The sequence below is a fragment of the Panthera leo genome, chromosome A1, assembly GCF_018350215.1.
Source record: "Panthera leo isolate Ple1 chromosome A1, P.leo_Ple1_pat1.1, whole genome shotgun sequence".
Classification (NCBI taxonomy): domain Eukaryota; kingdom Metazoa; phylum Chordata; class Mammalia; order Carnivora; family Felidae; genus Panthera; species Panthera leo.
In genome coordinates this window covers 82,422,800-82,429,224 of record NC_056679.1, presented here as the reverse complement: position 1 = coordinate 82,429,224, position 6,425 = coordinate 82,422,800, and positions in this window count along the sequence as shown.

Here is a 6,425-nt window from a genome sequence, read left to right as displayed (position 1 = left end):
CAGCCCTTCGGGGAGACCACAGCTCTGCTGTGGGTTCGTAGCCTGTAGCTTCCTGGGACCTAACCCTAACCCTGACCCTACCCCGAACCGTACCCTCCAGCGGGCCCTCACCCGGTCTCGAACCCTAACCCTACACTTGAGCCGCCCCGTCACGTTAGCCCTCACTTGAGCCCTCGAGGGAGATCACGAGAACGGAGTCGCTTCGGCCTCTGCGACGTCCCTGGACCGAACCCTAACCCTAGCTAAGGCACTGTCCCCATGGGTACCCAATCCCAAAATCTGACAACACCACGCACCTGGGCTTCACAAGCGGTGCAGCCAACTCGGCATGGAACCTGCAAGCTGACCATGTCGTTTCCCAGGCGCGGCTACAGCTGCCCGAGAGGATTCCTGAGGCCTCCCCGACCTCGGTTCCATCAACGTGTGTGGCCTTGGCAGCCAAAGACTGATCGTGAGCGGCAGCCTGCCTTGTGCCCTCAACTCAGCCCTTCGGGGAGACCACAGCTCTGCTGTGTGTTCGTAGCGTGTAGCTTCCAGGGACCTAACCCTAAGCCTAACCCTACCCCGAACCGTACCCTCCACCGGGCCCTCACCCGGTCTCGAACCCTAACCCTACACTTGAGCCGCCCCGTCACATTAGCCCTCACTTGAGCCCTCCAGGGAGATCACGAGAACGGAGTCGCTTCGGCCCTGGCGACGTCCCTGGACCGAACCCTAACCCTAGCTAAGGCACTGTCCCCATGGGTCCCCAATCCCAAAATCTGACAACACCACGCACCTGGGCTTCACAAGCGGTGCAGTCTCACTCGGCATGGAACCTGGAAGCTGACCATGTGGTGTCCCAGGCGCGGCGGCAGCTGCCCGAGGGGATTCCTGAGTCCTCCCCGACCAGGGTTCCATCGACGTGTGTGCCTTGGCAGCCAAAGACTGATCCTGAGCGGCAGCCTACTTTGTGCCCTCAACTCAGCCCTTCTGGGAGACCACAGCCGTGCTGTGGGTTCGGCGTCTGGAGCCTCCTGGGACCTAACCCTAACCCTAACCCAATGTCGGACCGGGACCCTCCACCGAAACCTAAGCCGGCTTCGATATCAAAACGAACACTTGAGTCGCCTGTTCGCATGAGCCCTCACTTCAGCCCTCGATGGAGATCACGAGACCGGAGTCGCTTCGTCCCTGGACACTTGCCTGGACTGAACCCTAACCCTAGCTAAGGCACTCTCCCCATGTGAACCGTATACGAAAATCGGACAAGACCATGCGCCTGGGGTCCAGAAGCGGTGCAGGCTCACTCGGCCTGGAACCTGGAGCTCACCGTGTCGTTTCCCTGGCCCGCCTGCAGCTGCCCGAGAGGATTCCTGAGGCCTCCCCGACCAGGGGCCCATCGACGTGGGTGTCCTTGGCAGCCAAAGACTTATCCTGATCGGCACCTTCCCTTGTGCCCTCAACTCAGCCCTTCGGGGAGACCACAGCTCTGCTGTGGGTTCGTAGCCTGTAGCTTCCTGGGACCTAACCCTAACCCTGACCCTACCCCGAACCGTACCCTCCAGCGGGCCCTCACCCGGTCTCGAACCCTAACCCTACACTTGAGCCGCCCCGTCACGTTAGCCCTCACTTGAGCCCTCGAGGGAGATCACGAGAACGGAGTCGCTTCGGCCTCTGCGACGTCCCTGGACCGAACCCTAACCCTAGCTAAGGCACTGTCCCCATGGGTACCCAATCCCAAAATCTGACAACACCACGCACCTGGGCTTCACAAGCGGTGCAGCCAACTCGGCATGGAACCTGCAAGCTGACCATGTCGTTTCCCAGGCGCGGCTACAGCTGCCCGAGAGGATTCCTGAGGCCTCCCCGACCTCGGTTCCATCAACGTGTGTGGCCTTGGCAGCCAAAGACTGATCGTGAGCGGCAGCCTGCCTTGTGCCCTCAACTCAGCCCTTCGGGGAGACCACAGCTCTGCTGTGTGTTCGTAGCGTGTAGCTTCCAGGGACCTAACCCTAAGCCTAACCCTACCCCGAACCGTACCCTCCACCGGGCCCTCACCCGGTCTCGAACCCTAACCCTACACTTGAGCCGCCCCGTCACATTAGCCCTCACTTGAGCCCTCCAGGGAGATCACGAGAACGGAGTCGCTTCGGCCCTGGCGACGTCCCTGGACCGAACCCTAACCCTAGCTAAGGCACTGTCCCCATGGGTCCCCAATCCCAAAATCTGACAACACCACGCACCTGGGCTTCACAAGCGGTGCAGTCTCACTCGGCATGGAACCTGGAAGCTGACCATGTGGTGTCCCAGGCGCGGCGGCAGCTGCCCGAGGGGATTCCTGAGTCCTCCCCGACCAGGGTTCCATCGACGTGTGTGCCTTGGCAGCCAAAGACTGATCCTGAGCGGCAGCCTACTTTGTGCCCTCAACTCAGCCCTTCTGGGAGACCACAGCCGTGCTGTGGGTTCGGCGTCTGGAGCCTCCTGGGACCTAACCCTAACCCTAACCCAATGTCGGACCGGGACCCTCCACCGAAACCTAAGCCGGCTTCGATATCAAAACGAACACTTGAGTCGCCTGTTCGCATGAGCCCTCACTTCAGCCCTCGATGGAGATCACGAGACCGGAGTCGCTTCGTCCCTGGACACTTGCCTGGACTGAACCCTAACCCTAGCTAAGGCACTCTCCCCATGTGAACCGTATACGAAAATCGGACAAGACCATGCGCCTGGGGTCCAGAAGCGGTGCAGGCTCACTCGGCCTGGAACCTGGAGCTCACCGTGTCGTTTCCCTGGCCCGCCTGCAGCTGCCCGAGAGGATTCCTGAGGCCTCCCCGACCAGGGGCCCATCGACGTGGGTGTCCTTGGCAGCCAAAGACTTATCCTGATCGGCACCTTCCCTTGTGCCCTCAACTCAGCCCTTCGGGGAGACCACAGCTCTGCTGTGGGTTCGTAGCCTGTAGCTTCCTGGGACCTAACCCTAACCCTGACCCTACCCCGAACCGTACCCTCCAGCGGGCCCTCACCCGGTCTCGAACCCTAACCCTACACTTGAGCCGCCCCGTCACGTTAGCCCTCACTTGAGCCCTCGAGGGAGATCACGAGAACGGAGTCGCTTCGGCCTCTGCGACGTCCCTGGACCGAACCCTAACCCTAGCTAAGGCACTGTCCCCATGGGTACCCAATCCCAAAATCTGACAACACCACGCACCTGGGCTTCACAAGCGGTGCAGCCAACTCGGCATGGAACCTGCAAGCTGACCATGTCGTTTCCCAGGCGCGGCTACAGCTGCCCGAGAGGATTCCTGAGGCCTCCCCGACCTCGGTTCCATCAACGTGTGTGGCCTTGGCAGCCAAAGACTGATCGTGAGCGGCAGCCTGCCTTGTGCCCTCAACTCAGCCCTTCGGGGAGACCACAGCTCTGCTGTGTGTTCGTAGCGTGTAGCTTCCAGGGACCTAACCCTAAGCCTAACCCTACCCCGAACCGTACCCTCCACCGGGCCCTCACCCGGTCTCGAACCCTAACCCTACACTTGAGCCGCCCCGTCACATTAGCCCTCACTTGAGCCCTCGAGGGAGATCACGAGAACGGAGTCGCTTCGGCCCTGGCGACGTCCCTGGACCGAACCCTAACCCTAGCTAAGGCACTGTCCCCATGGGTCCCCAATCCCAAAATCTGACAACACCACGCACCTGGGCTTCACAAGCGGTGCAGTCTCACTCGGCATGGAACCTGGAAGCTGACCATGTGGTGTCCCAGGCGCGGCGGCAGCTGCCCGAGGGGATTCCTGAGTCCTCCCCGACCAGGGTTCCATCGACGTGTGTGCCTTGGCAGCCAAAGACTGATCCTGAGCGGCAGCCTACTTTGTGCCCTCAACTCAGCCCTTCTGGGAGACCACAGCCGTGCTGTGGGTTCGGCGTCTGGAGCCTCCTGGGACCTAACCCTAACCCTAACCCAATGTCGGACCGGGACCCTCCACCGAAACCTAAGCCGGCTTCGATATCAAAACGAACACTTGAGTCGCCTGTTCGCATGAGCCCTCACTTCAGCCCTCGATGGAGATCACGAGACCGGAGTCGCTTCGTCCCTGGACACTTGCCTGGACTGAACCCTAACCCTAGCTAAGGCACTCTCCCCATGTGAACCGTATACGAAAATCGGACAAGACCATGCGCCTGGGGTCCAGAAGCGGTGCAGGCTCACTCGGCCTGGAACCTGGAGCTCACCGTGTCGTTTCCCTGGCCCGCCTGCAGCTGCCCGAGAGGATTCCTGAGGCCTCCCCGACCAGGGGCCCATCGACGTGGGTGTCCTTGGCAGCCAAAGACTTATCCTGATCGGCACCTTCCCTTGTGCCCTCAACTCAGCCCTTCGGGGAGACCACAGCTCTGCTGTGGGTTCGTAGCCTGTAGCTTCCTGGGACCTAACCCTAACCCTGACCCTACCCCGAACCGTACCCTCCAGCGGGCCCTCACCCGGTCTCGAACCCTAACCCTACACTTGAGCCGCCCCGTCACGTTAGCCCTCACTTGAGCCCTCGAGGGAGATCACGAGAACGGAGTCGCTTCGGCCTCTGCGACGTCCCTGGACCGAACCCTAACCCTAGCTAAGGCACTGTCCCCATGGGTACCCAATCCCAAAATCTGACAACACCACGCACCTGGGCTTCACAAGCGGTGCAGCCAACTCGGCATGGAACCTGCAAGCTGACCATGTCGTTTCCCAGGCGCGGCTACAGCTGCCCGAGAGGATTCCTGAGGCCTCCCCGACCTCGGTTCCATCAACGTGTGTGGCCTTGGCAGCCAAAGACTGATCGTGAGCGGCAGCCTGCCTTGTGCCCTCAACTCAGCCCTTCGGGGAGACCACAGCTCTGCTGTGTGTTCGTAGCGTGTAGCTTCCAGGGACCTAACCCTAAGCCTAACCCTACCCCGAACCGTACCCTCCACCGGGCCCTCACCCGGTCTCGAACCCTAACCCTACACTTGAGCCGCCCCGTCACATTAGCCCTCACTTGAGCCCTCCAGGGAGATCACGAGAACGGAGTCGCTTCGGCCCTGGCGACGTCCCTGGACCGAACCCTAACCCTAGCTAAGGCACTGTCCCCATGGGTCCCCAATCCCAAAATCTGACAACACCACGCACCTGGGCTTCACAAGCGGTGCAGTCTCACTCGGCATGGAACCTGGAAGCTGACCATGTGGTGTCCCAGGCGCGGCGGCAGCTGCCCGAGGGGATTCCTGAGTCCTCCCCGACCAGGGTTCCATCGACGTGTGTGCCTTGGCAGCCAAAGACTGATCCTGAGCGGCAGCCTACTTTGTGCCCTCAACTCAGCCCTTCTGGGAGACCACAGCCGTGCTGTGGGTTCGGCGTCTGGAGCCTCCTGGGACCTAACCCTAACCCTAACCCAATGTCGGACCGGGACCCTCCACCGAAACCTAAGCCGGCTTCGATATCAAAACGAACACTTGAGTCGCCTGTTCGCATGAGCCCTCACTTCAGCCCTCGATGGAGATCACGAGACCGGAGTCGCTTCGTCCCTGGACACTTGCCTGGACTGAACCCTAACCCTAGCTAAGGCACTCTCCCCATGTGAACCGTATACGAAAATCGGACAAGACCATGCGCCTGGGGTCCAGAAGCGGTGCAGGCTCACTCGGCCTGGAACCTGGAGCTCACCGTGTCGTTTCCCTGGCCCGCCTGCAGCTGCCCGAGAGGATTCCTGAGGCCTCCCCGACCAGGGGCCCATCGACGTGGGTGTCCTTGGCAGCCAAAGACTTATCCTGATCGGCACCTTCCCTTGTGCCCTCAACTCAGCCCTTCGGGGAGACCACAGCTCTGCTGTGGGTTCGTAGCCTGTAGCTTCCTGGGACCTAACCCTAACCCTGACCCTACCCCGAACCGTACCCTCCAGCGGGCCCTCACCCGGTCTCGAACCCTAACCCTACACTTGAGCCGCCCCGTCACGTTAGCCCTCACTTGAGCCCTCGAGGGAGATCACGAGAACGGAGTCGCTTCGGCCTCTGCGACGTCCCTGGACCGAACCCTAACCCTAGCTAAGGCACTGTCCCCATGGGTACCCAATCCCAAAATCTGACAACACCACGCACCTGGGCTTCACAAGCGGTGCAGCCAACTCGGCATGGAACCTGCAAGCTGACCATGTCGTTTCCCAGGCGCGGCTACAGCTGCCCGAGAGGATTCCTGAGGCCTCCCCGACCTCGGGTCCATCAACGTGTGTGGCCTTGGCAGCCAAAGACTGATCGTGAGCGGCAGCCTGCCTTGTGCCCTCAACTCAGCCCTTCGGGGAGACCACAGCTCTGCTGTGTGTTCGTAGCGTGTAGCTTCCAGGGACCTAACCCTAAGCCTAACCCTACCCCGAACCGTACCCTCCACCGGGCCCTCACCCGGTCTCGAACCCTAACCCTACACTTGAGCCGCCCCGTCACAT